This window comes from Anolis sagrei, chromosome 1 (assembly GCF_037176765.1).
Source record: "Anolis sagrei isolate rAnoSag1 chromosome 1, rAnoSag1.mat, whole genome shotgun sequence".
Lineage (NCBI taxonomy): Eukaryota > Metazoa > Chordata > Lepidosauria > Squamata > Dactyloidae > Anolis > Anolis sagrei.
Genome location: NC_090021.1, coordinates 6,997,178 through 7,009,867, shown reverse-complemented (window position 1 = coordinate 7,009,867; position 12,690 = coordinate 6,997,178). Strand labels below are relative to the sequence as shown.

The 12,690-nt window shown below is 42.6% G+C and overlaps 1 protein-coding gene across 5 annotated transcripts in view; it reads right to left on the bottom strand.

Moving 5' to 3' along the window:
• LOC132761633 (nuclear receptor coactivator 1) overlaps positions 1 to 12,690 on the bottom strand; it is a 450,982-nt gene that overhangs the window by 334,941 nt on the left and 103,351 nt on the right. Inside the window, exon 1 of one of the 5 annotated variants that reach the window (XM_067462610.1) lies at positions 5,200 to 5,348. The exons of the other annotated variants lie outside the window; for them this stretch is intronic. The gene's annotated coding sequence lies outside the window, so the exon portion shown is untranslated. Of the gene's footprint in view, positions 1 to 5,199; positions 5,349 to 12,690 lie in introns of those variants that run through there. 5 annotated transcript variants of the gene reach the window in all.

The following is a 12,690-nucleotide window of genomic DNA, read 5'->3' as shown; positions in this document are numbered from 1 at the left end:
TTGAAACAAACAATGAATGAATTCCTAGGCACACTGCACATATTTTATTTGTAGTGCAAAAAAACACTTTAAAACAATACAATAATTAAAATGAATAACAATTTTAAGAAATAGAATTTAACTGATTTACAAGGCCATAAAAATCTCCAGGAAGTATGCAAAGATTGAGGAACTACTTCATCAATGTCACAAATGGACGGTGAAGCGACAGCTCCCTTGGTGGCCAGAAGCTGGAATGTTAAATAGCCTCTGAGTGTCTGTCTATATATGTTATGTGTCTATGGCATTGAACATTTGCCATGTATATGTACATTGTAATCTGCCCTGAGTCCCCTATGGGGTGAGAAGGGTGAAATATAAATACTGTAAATAAACAATAAATAAATAATAAATAAACTTATTAGTATTTCAATGGGAAATGTGGGCCTACTTTTGGCTGATGAGATAGCATTGTTGTTGTTGTTGTGTGCTTTCAAGTTGTTTCAGACTTAGGTTGACTCTGAGCGAGGGCCAGGTAAATGACCTTGGAGGGCCGTATCCGGTCCCTGGGTCTTAGTTTGAGGACCCCTGCTCTAGAGAAACTCCAAATGCATGGAGAAATGTAACAGTAAGTAAACTTGTTTAGTTTCCAACTTACATTGACCCTAAGGCCAATTTATCACTGGTAATTCTTGGCAGGTTTTGTTCAAAGGTGTTTGCCTTTGTCTGGAGAGTATGACTTGTCCAATCTCACTCAGTAGGTTTTCACAGTTGAGCTTGAACCCTGGTCTGCTAGAGTCAAAAGTCCAACATTCAAACACCTACACTATCTCACTTGCTCCATGAAGAATAAAACTAGGAGTGTGTTTTACTACACTCATTCTACACTCACTCACCATAGTTGTCTACTAAATCAACACAATGCTGGACAAGATTAGCTCTCATTCCAATCTGTTCTTTTGATCACTGCCTTCCAAAGCAGTTACTATACTCCCAGCTCAAGAAAGGGAAACTTAATGTTGGTGAATAGGGAGAGAGATTTAAAGATGGACTTTAAGCCAATTTAAACACTGTGGCATAGACACTGAGAACTGGGAAGCCCTGGCCCTAACTAGAGGTCAACTGTGACCAGCAGTGCTGCAGAGGCACAAATGGAGGGTGAGAGGAAGAAACATGCCAAGAGGACCCTGACCAGGACCACATTCCACCTGGAAACCAATATTCTCACCGCGGGAAAACATGCGGATCAAGAATAGGGCTCCACAGCCACCTACAGACCACTGCCAAGACACTACATGTGGAGGACCATCACCCTCGAAAACAAGGGATTGCTTAAGTATGCTTTTATCCACTGCTGGGGACTGGGCCAATATGTTTGTTTGCAAGAGGACCAAGGACCACTTTTAGTTCAGCATTAACTTCTTTGATGCAGCAAAACGCAATTTGTTCAAACTTGAATGCTAAGTGGTTTTCAAGTTGCCAATTGTTGGGTACATGTGTGCATGTGGACATTCATATATGTCTGCATGAATTGCATTTTTCAATTAAGCTTGTAATCCCCCATGTTGCCTCCTTGGCGTGGCGAAGTCTTCAAATCTTTCCCACAGAAAATCCACCTGATTCCACCCATGCCCATGTGTTGCCTGTGGTTTCACCCACTGGTGTTGAAATCTGTCATGGTCATCACCCCATCCCATTTAAAGCATCTGTGGCCCTGTTTACTCCTCCAGCACTTTCACATGAAATGAGATCTCAGATTAATAACAAAGAGACTGTGGCAAATCTCTGAAGTCAATAGTAGACAAGATGGAATCATACCCTGACTCAGCCTCAGGCCATTTCATACGGCCAAGAGGGTTTAAGGTCTGTGTGTTATCAAGAAAGGAGTTTGGTAAGTTGACTCCCTCATAAGCCTCTGTGTCTCTTGAATGAGGTTAAGTCACATATATTTCATTATACATCCCAAACAAATGCCAAGAATCAGAGGAGCCAATGGCAGTTTTCAATTGTTTATAGAGGCACATAGTTCAGGGTTTCATAAAGGTTTTTCCACTAGCGATCCCTTTTCATCTGAGAAATTTTTATGTGACCCTGGGTATACAAGTATATAAAATAGGCATAATAAACCAGCATCGGAAAGGCTTGTTAAACAAGCTGATTTTCCTTTTAGTAGAGTACAGCTGAAGCATTTTCTGCTTCAGAAAATTTTTCTGCTTTCAAATGGTTGATATTCAGAAACTTTTTGGTGTTGCCAAATTTTTGTGACCCCAACATTGAGTGAAAGGAGCCCAATGTGAGGTTAGAACTCACAGTTTAAGAAGCAGTGCTTTAGATGACCCATACTAATGGAATTATAAGGAGAAAGAGATAATATGTTGGGGTACAAAATCAATACTACTGAGAAAAAATACCATGAACAGAAGGTGATTATCATTAAACCTAGTCTTGTACTTGAAACACTATAATTTCCTCATATCGGCAAGACCCTTCCTGAGAGGTGAGGACATGGGTAAAAGGAGATGCCCATAGGACTCTACTACCAAGAATGGAGATATGGTGCAGAGGCAGCCCACCATGTATAACTGTGTACACCTCTGTCATGTCTCCATGCCTTGCTCTCCTTTTCTATAAGCAATAGCAACCTTTGTTCACAGGGATAGTGTTGCTTCAGTTCATTGATGATATTGTGTTTTTTTGCACCCAGCAACATGCAAGCCAATAGGAGGTTAATTATGAAGTCACCATTAAAAGTGGTAAAACACCAGTATTTGCCGTAACTTATCATAATGAGATAAGCAGCCCATTGGAAGGACTCTTGAAGTCACTTTGGGGATTTAAGACCCAGATGGTCAGAATCCTGGAGGTACGTGATATGAGCAATTGCCCCCTTTTTCCAGGGTCCTACATTTGTGGCAAAGAGGAGCAGGCATACCCTGGAAACACCAAGCCACCTCCCTCTCCAGCGCATTTCCCTCCATCCTCAATAGTCCAGACCTTCTCCTCTCAGTGCCACCACTTGCCCTCGCTTAATCATGCCAGCAAAGTGCACCAACAAATTCTTTCCTGGGTTGCTAGTAGTGATCTCTGCACAAAGTGGCTCTCTCAATAAATGGGAGCATGAATTAACTGTGTTGATGTCTGCTTGTGATTGCAAAATGCAAAGAAAATAGGTGCCCATGCCCCAATTAAATAGAAAATTGCTGATCTTTACACATACGAAATGTGTAAATCCATTAAGGAAATTGGGGTGGAGAGGGGAAGAAAAGGACTCGAGAGTCATTTGGCCAGTCTCACACGTCATTATAATAAGGCTATTATACATCTGACTGATTTAAACCTATTAAGAGCTTTTAGGCTATCTACTGGCCAGCCTCTGTATCATCCACATCCACAGTCTCTCTTGACATGACAGGAAAGATGGGAGCCTTTTCACAATCCACTCTGTAGGACTAATACAAATTTTCCACTTCCATTTTGGAAGACGCTTAATACCTTTAAGCTACAAAGCTGCTGTGACTAAACATCCAAGCAAAGTAAGCATATCATTAGCATTTTGATTTTCAAGCACCACACTAAAATGGATAAGGCATAGCCTGTTTAATGGCAAAGCAGCTGAGCTGACTATCTGAAGGCTGCAGGAAGGGCATTCCATCACTGATCACATGCTCTACTCTACAAAAATGATGTTGGGTTGAATGAGTTGCTCCAGAAATCTCCTTTGGCTCTGTATAAATAAAGAAGTGGCCTGAGAAATTTAAGGAAGAGACTTCACCATATGAAGGGCTTCTCCCCCCACCTCCCCAAATCAGTTTAGGGAACTTTCAGAGGCAGAATGCCATGCTTGCAGAATGGCGCTTGAAAATGCTGCAAGGCTGCCCCACAGGATACATAAACCCTTGTACACATCTAGGAACATCTGCAATTCAGCCACAAAATTGTGACAAACTGCAAATAGAACAATATCATGATTACATTGAGGACTCGGAGACAAAAACGAAAAGAGACACTCCTGGCTGACCCTTCTTTTCCTCACTGGCTTTCCAACCTCATTACGCAACAAAGGGTTGGACGAGATGGACACTGTGGACACTTCCAGCTCTAAAATCCTACACAATTGTCCTTTGTGGAGTGGATGGGAAGGCAGCCTGCCAAGAGAGCAGCCATAAATCCAGTTTGACAGAGAACCGTGGGGATCTCTTTTGGACTTTGGTATTGGCTTGGGGAGAAATGCAGTTGTTTAGCTTTCCTCACCTTCCCCAGGTTTTGACCTTCTCTCCTGGCTCAGCTAAGTTGTTGGGATTCTTGGTTATCCTGCCAACAGTCCAACATGAGCACACAAAAAGACATTTCATAGAGTTTGCGTAGTCAAGGAATATTCAGAGGAATAGCCTACAGCAGTGTTTCTCAACCTTCCTAATACAGGTCCTCATGTTGTGGTGACCCCCAACCATAACATTATTTTCGCTGCTACTTCATAACTGTCATGTTGCTGCTGTTATGAAAAATAATGTAAATATCTGATATGCAGGATGTATTTTTATTCACTGGACCAAATTTGGCACAAATACTTGATATGCCCAAATTTGAATACTGGTGGGATTGGGAGAGGGGAGTTATTTTTGTCATTTGGGCATTGTAGTTGCTGCGATTTATAGTTAACCTACAACAAAAGAGCATTCTGAACTCCACCAATGATGGAATTGAACCAAACTTGGCACACAGAACTCCCATGGCCAACATAAAATGCTGGAAGAGTTTGGTGGGCATTGGCCTTGAGTTTTGGAATTGTAGTTCACCTACATCCAGAGAGCATTGTGGACTCAAACAATAATGGATCTGGACCAAACCTGGCACGAATACTCAATATGCCCAAATGCAAACACTAGTGGGGTTTGGGGAAAGTAGACCTTGACATTTGGAAGTTGTAGTTGCTGAGATGTATAGTTCACCTACAATCAAAGAGCATTCTGAACCTCACCAATTATAGAATTGGGCCAAACTTCCCACACAGTACCCCATGACCAACAGAAAATACTATCTTTTCTGATGGACTTTGGCAACCCCTCTGACACCCCCTCACAACCCCCCCAGGGGTCCCAACCCCCAGGTTGAGAAACACTGGCCTACAGCATCTGATTGTTGCTGCCAGTCTCCCATCCAAATACAACCAAGTCTGACCTAGCAAAGCTTCCAAGGTGTCCCACCCTTCAATATACTCACATGACAGAACAAATGCAAAACATGAGCATATGGCATCCCTGTCCAGGTGGCTGTCCACAAGCTACTGATGACTAGCAGCCGAATGTGTGAAGTCGCTCCCAGAGAGCAGCTTTCCAAAGATAGCTGACAGATTAATTCTGCGCAAGTACCTGAAGCAGAAGAAAATTCTGTCGGAACATTTGCATATTTAAAAAAGAACCTCGCACACTGGCTGAATTTTCTCTATCCCAGGGCAAGCCATTTACACATGTTTTATTTGTGTTTTCAATCAGGCTACAGCAAATGAACTCCCCGGTGTTTGAAGTCTGATGCAAACTTGCCTCATCATAATTGCCTCTTTTCCAGACAAGCAAATGCTTGTGCCAACTGAACCCGCTCTCGTCCAGAGAGAAGGGAATGCAATAAAAAGTGTAGAGAGCTGCACAATACCAGAGATGCTTATTTAAAAAAACCTGCATCTCTTATCTGCACCAAAACACTTTTCAGCAATGCAATATTCCTGTTCAGGGGTCACTAATATCAAAACTGGAAGAAGCATCCATGTGCCGGTACTTCCAGCTGAACCACATCAACCCAAGTCTCCATATACCTGATTGCAGGAGAAGCCAATGCATTCATCAAAAAAAACAATTTGGCCCTTAAATTCCACTGTTAACAAGACAACAGCCAAGGACTAACTGCCAAAATGGAAATCCAGCAGCATTTTGCTTAAAATGCAATCAGCAGAGGTAAGAGATTAGGATGTAGCAGAAAAGCTGAACTTTTATATGTTTACATTTTCTAAATAGCCCCAACCCCCAAGTCCAACTGTAAATGCTAAGTTAGAAATAAAGCATTTAATGGTGCTAGGGCAATAAAAATAAATTTTAGCTGAACATAATCATAGTCATTGGATATTTCTCCACTCCCCCCGCTGCTTCCGTGGCTTCCCAAATTCCAAAAATATTACTTCCCAAGCATCGGCACACTGTGGGCCATGCTTCTTGTGTCATGTAGTTGGCCTTGTGGGATGGGGGTCCCCTGGGGAAATCTACCTGTCAAAAGGTGTTGTGTGTGTGTCTATGTGCCTTCGAGCTTCCTGCTGACTTAAGGCAACCCTATGAATCTCATAGGGTTTTCCAATGCTGCCATTTATTTCCTCTGAAATATAGCTTTAGAGCACCTAGTATTCATTAGCAGTCTGTCATCCAAGTCTGAACCAGAGACGCCGCTACTTCGCTACCATGACAATTTGGTGCCTTTAGAGTACATGTGTCAAACTCAAGGCCCATGAACCAAATCAAGGCTTCCATGTCATTTTATGTAGCCCCCCAGATGCGTGATTAAAACTCTTGTATTCCTCATCATTAGACATCAGGACTAGAGCTGATGGGAGCTGTGATGCAGTAACATCTGGATGTTAGCAATTTGTTCTGTTCAGTCAGGAGAATGGGGTTTTAATTCAGATACAATGCTTGTGGATATAATGTATGACTTTAAAATGTCTTTTGACCTTTTACCAACCTCAGAGTCAAAAGTGCTGATGAGTTTCATTTCCCATCATCCTCAGTACACAAAGTGATGTGAGTTGTCGTTCACAGAACCACAGAAGAACAGAGTTGGAAGAGACCACAGGGGGCATCTAGTTCAACCCCCTGCCATGCAGGAAAAGCACAATCAAAGCATCACGACAGATGGTTCAGTAACATCTGGGAACCCAAACTGGTTAAAAATTAAAGAGCATCAACCACTATGTAAAAACAATATAGTTGGCCCTCTGTCTCCACGGATTCTCTGTCAATGGATTCAATGGCCCTTTGGAGGCAACAATGAGGCAGATCTGGCCCTCCATGAAAATGAATTTGATGCCCTGCCAGGTTTCCTAAGTAGACAATAGTCAATGTATTGTTCAGTAGCAAGATATTCTTTCTCAGCATGGCCTATGTTTACAAGAAAATGACATTTCCAGTCTCAATAAAATATATAAAATAACAATAGTATAAGATGACCCCGCATAGCTTCCTAGATCATACAAGATCTAGTACATTTGGGAGAAAGTTGCAAGAAGAAAAACCCACATGCCTTGAGAAGTAGATCCAGGGATAGTGTCTTGCGTGCCACTGATTGTCAGAAGAAAAATCCTGAGTCTTCTAAGAGGGCCATTGCTATTTCTACTCTGCTTTCATTCATGGGGGTAGGGGTTGCAAGGGGGTTTCAGAGAGGTCGCCAAAGATCATCAGAAAGCATATATTTCTTATGGTCTTAGGAACCCCTTTGGAAGAGAAGGCTGAAGATCTCTCAGCCTCCCCTTCTCTTTCTTTTTGGAAACAGATGGCGAATCTTCCCCCAAAAAACCCTCCTCCACTGTGATTGGGTGGCCTCTCAGCCAAAGGGAGGGCTGTTTCTGAGACTCCCAGCAGGGAGGCGAGAGCAGATGTGCTTTGTGCATGGCAGCATGGTACGCATATGTGGGCGAGGGAGAGCATGTGAGGTCCGAAGGAGACTTGTGCCAGTGAGTTCCTTCAAGGCATGGGGGTTCTGTGTGGGAAGTTTGGCCCAATTCCATCATTGGTGGCGTTCAAAATGCTCTTTGATTATATGTTGACTATAAATCCCAGTAACTACAACTCCCAAATGACAAAATCAATCCCCTCCAACCCTACCAGTATTCAAATTTGGGTATATCAGGTATTTGTGCTAAACTTGGTCCAGTGAATGGAAGTACATCCTGCATATCAGATATTTACATTACAATTCATAACAGTAGTAAAATTACAGTTGTGAAGTAACAACAAAAAATAATTTTATAGTTGGGGGTCACCACAACATGAGGAACAGTATTAAGGGCATTAGAAAGGTTGAGAACCAATGATCTAGTTCAATCCTTGACTGGCAGTAGTGCTCTGGTGCGACATTAAGGGATATATCGATTCCTATTTCCCCAAACGACAAATGAGTCGAAACAGAGGTTTCAACCAAACACAACATAGATCCTTCTACTAATCTGTTTTGCCTTCAGATATTAGTTATCTAACCCTATGTCTTGAAACATATGGTAATATAAAACAATGTACGTTTTATGACAACAATATGGTAATATTGTTGTCAATACCTTTTTTATAACAACACAATGTGCTTTGAATGTTCTCAGAAAGAATTACAACAAGCTGCATCCCCTGTCCTGAACAAAGACAAAGAAATTATGACGTGCCCAATGAATTCAAAGCACAGGTGAGATTTCAACCAGATTCCCTAGCTCAGTGCTTGGTATTCGCCATTACACTGAAATGAACTTTCACCCCTTTATAGCACTTAACTTGAACTCTCTATTCTGAATGCAGAGTGGTGCTTTGAAAGATGCAAAAAGGATAGAGGCTGGGATTCTTATGCCATCCGAGGATCTTAAAGGAGCCAAAATAATGCCCAACCATGATCCAAGGTCACGCTTCAGCCTTTCCCACCAAGCATTCTTTCCACATCATCCCCAGTAAGTCAATGAAAGTCTACATACCAAACTGAGGAGTTCCAAGGACACAAATCAGGAGCAATATGAAGCAAATAAACATAACTTGAAAGATCTGGAAATAATTCTCCAGTTCTTCCTTCCTCCCACAATCCTTTTTTTAATTCTGTTTGCATGTCTTCAGTGTCTTCCTCTCTGAAGAAGAAAAGAATTTATCTTGCGGTAATAGGAACAGGCTGCTGCAGCGCCCTAATTCTGTGCTCTCTCCTTCCCATGTAGATGTGGCGTCCTGACAGCTACGCCGCTGCTGCTGCGTGTCCCATTTCCAGGCTCAGCTGGGAGGCCTGGGCTTCACAAGCGGCAAAAGCAGCACCGACATGCCGACTGGCTCCCTTTTATGTGGGGCAGCCCAAAATGCTGGCACTTTTGGAAAAAAAAATCCAACACAACACAACACACATAACCTGTGGTACTTTTATAATGGTTGCTAACCAAGCAAAGCATGAAGAACCCTTAATAGGATTTGGTTGGAATGGTCCAAGGCTTTCCTATTTGCCAGTACAGGGGAATGCATCAATGCCAGGGTGATCCTTTAGGGCAGGCACATGAGAACTTTGGCCCTCCAGGTGTTTTGGACTTCAACTCCCACGATTCCTAAAAGCTGATAGGCTGTTAGGAGTTGTGGGAGTTAAAATCCAAAACATCTGGAGGGTCGAAGTTTGCCCATGCCTGCTTTAGGGTCTGGTTTGCAATTCCCATTGATTATCACCACCACCTGGGCCTATAACAGGACCTACAGTACAATAATAACTCAGCACCCACAGATTCCCCAACTATGCTTTAAACTGAGAGAACACACACATGGTCGTCCTGGAAAATCTTGAGCAAATGCCTTCTTCCTTGACTAGATTTCTTTATGGAAACCTAGCTACAATGCCTGCTGGCAGGGCCTTCTCGGTGGTGGCCCCTCACCTGTGGAATTCACTCCCCGGGGAAATTAGATCAGCGACATCCCTCCTTGCCTTTAGGAAAAAACTGAAAACATGGATTTGGGACCAGGCATTTGGACAATCTGGCAGATAAAGAAAGGACCTTGACGATGGACAGGAATCGACTAAGTGGAATGGAATTATGGAACTCTGAAAGACGAACGCTGACCATGAGATTAGTTTTATTGATTGTGTTATATACCAACTATTTTAACTGTGATAATTGTTTTTAACTGCTGTTTTGTACGTATGTGTATTTTGTGTAGGCATCGAATTGTGCCTTTTTGTAAGCCGCCCTGAGTCCCCCCTCAGGGGTTGAGAAGGGCGGGGTAGAAGTACTCGAAAAAATAAATAAATAAATAAATAAATTTATCATTCTCCTCTCAACTATGATGTTGGCCCCAATATCTTTTCCCTGGAGACCCACAAACACTTCCCAGAAGTCATAGGACATGGCTGTTCCATGGTTCAGCCCCAACACTGCAAATCTTTTACCAGAGTAAAGCCTCAGATAGGTACTAATGTGCAACCCTGAGGTCATGTCATCACGGTGGCCAGGTCTTTGCAAATCATGAGAAGCCCTTTGAATTATTCCTGGAAATGGAGTAACAGCTAGCAAAACTGTTTCAGCAAAGGATAGTACGTTTGAGAGCATTGCCTTTCCTCCAGCCTATCACCACTGAAGCAACCTAGTGTCTCACATTTGTGTTTCACCTGACCAACTGTTGCTTGCTTCCACTGTGCATACTCATTTTGCCCACTCCTGTGTCCCCAAATGCATTGTATACACAATGGATTTAGGCAGGCAAATCTACAACATTCAGGGGTTGTCTGTCCATGCTGAAATGCTGAGGACAAAAATCCCCAAACCTTTCTATTTTCTCCTCCTGAAAACACTATTTCAAGACAATTTTGGAAATCAGAACTGCCACTACCTCGCACTTCCCCTTGCATCAAAAGGAGATTTGTTTTCGTTTCTTCAAAGTAAGTTGCATTGTCACTTTCAATTCAGCACGAAGCACTACAACAAGACATTTAAGATTGCAAAAATGAAACGCTGCTGCCAGCAACAAAACAGCAGACACTGTGAGAAACCAAAGGAGGGTTACCAACCTGGGAATATAGAGTAGTCCAGTAAGTGCCATGATCATTCCAAAGTGTTTACATTACGATTTTTTCATTTCGGAGTTGTAGTTGCTAGGATTTATAGTTCACCTATAATCAAAGAGCATTCTGAACTCCACCAACGATAGAATTGAACCAAACCTGCCACACAAGACTCCCATGACCAATAGAAAACACTAGAAGGGTTTGGTGAGTATTGACCTTTACTTTTGGAGTTGTAGTTCACTTACATCTAGAGAGCACTCTGGACTCAAACAATGATAGATCTGGACTAAACTTGGCACGAATTCTCAGTATGCTCAAATATAAACACAGCTGGAGTTTGGGGGAAATAGACCTTAACATGTGGGAGTTGTAGTTACTGGGATTTATAGTTCCCCTATAATTAAGGAGCATTGTGAACCCCACCAACAACAGAATTGGAGCAAACTTCCCACACAGAACCCTCATGACCAACAGAAAAAATAGTGTGTTTTCTGGTGGTCTTTGCTGACTCTTCTGACACACCCCTGGTGACCCCCCCCCCCCGGGTCTTGACTTTCCAGGTTGAGAAATGCTGCCTTAAGGCCATCCATTCCAACTCCCTTCACCAGGGCAAGAAAACATAATCTAAGCCCTCCTGACAAAGGGCCATCCAGCCATTCACACACATACATGTATATGACAGATGCAGTATCAAAGAGTTGAAAGGGATTCCTAAAGAAGGACAATGATATGTTGAATGTCCCAGAGTAGGCAAACCAGACAATCTCCACATCAACACTGACAAAGAAACAGCAAGAAATACTCAGTTCTTGTGGGTTTTTTCGGGCTATATGGCCATGTTCTAGAGGGCCTCTAGAACATGGCCATATAGCCCGAAAAAACCAACAAGAACTGAGTGATTCCAGCCATGAAAGCCTTCGACAATACAGCAAGAAATACTGTTTACTCACAAGCATAAAGACATTACATATATTAGAAATCAACACTTTCTCATTACTTTATTTTCCAGATCACCGGACTGGGCCACAGCAATGCATGGCAGGGGACCGCTAGTATATATATAAAATCCAAAGAGCAAACCTTGATTTTGCCATTGTGTACAGTGGGACTTGAGTCTTCATGGCTTCATACAGGTGACCTCCCCCCCACCCACCCCGGTAAACGCAAAGCCAGGGAGCAAGCTTGTTTTCTGCTTCCTTGGAGACTAGGACGCGGAACAATGGCTTCAAACTACAAGAGAGGAGATTCCATCTGAACACAAGGAAGAACTTCCTGACTGTGAGAGCCGTTCAGCAGTGGAACTCTCTGCCCCGGAGTGTGGTGGAGGCTCCTTCTTTGGAAGTTTTTAAGCAGAGGCTGGATGGCCATTTGTCAGGGGTGATTTGAATGCAATATTCCTGCTTCTTGGCAGAATGGGGTTGGACTGGATGGCCCATGAGGTCTCTTCCAACTCTTTGATTCTATGATTCTATGATAATACCTATACTTTGTGTGCTGTATCCTGCAGTGGTACAATGCCTTTTCCCCATCCCCTTTTGAAAGAGGCCCATTTTAAAAGAAAGTTTGTTAAAGTGTCTTTAAGCTGACTCCCTAACTTCAAACGTGCTGGTTATGAATACATTGTGCAGAATGAACATACACAGTTTCTTAAATAGTAGGGGTTTTCTCCCTCAACCTTTGCTGAGAAATACAAAACAGATGGCGCACCTGTTGCTTCTTGTAGCTGTTCACCTGCCAGGTACTTTCCTCAAAAATACCTACGCAGAAAACAGAGACAATGCTTAAAAGTCTAAACTGCACGATTCCTGGTTCCTCAACATTGCCCGATGGAAAAAAACGTGAAATCCCCAAGGAAACGTGGCCATACATTTTTAACACACAGGATGTTGTTTGTAAGCCTTGGATGGCATTTGTACCGACAGACTGACAGCTTCTAATATTGTTTTGATT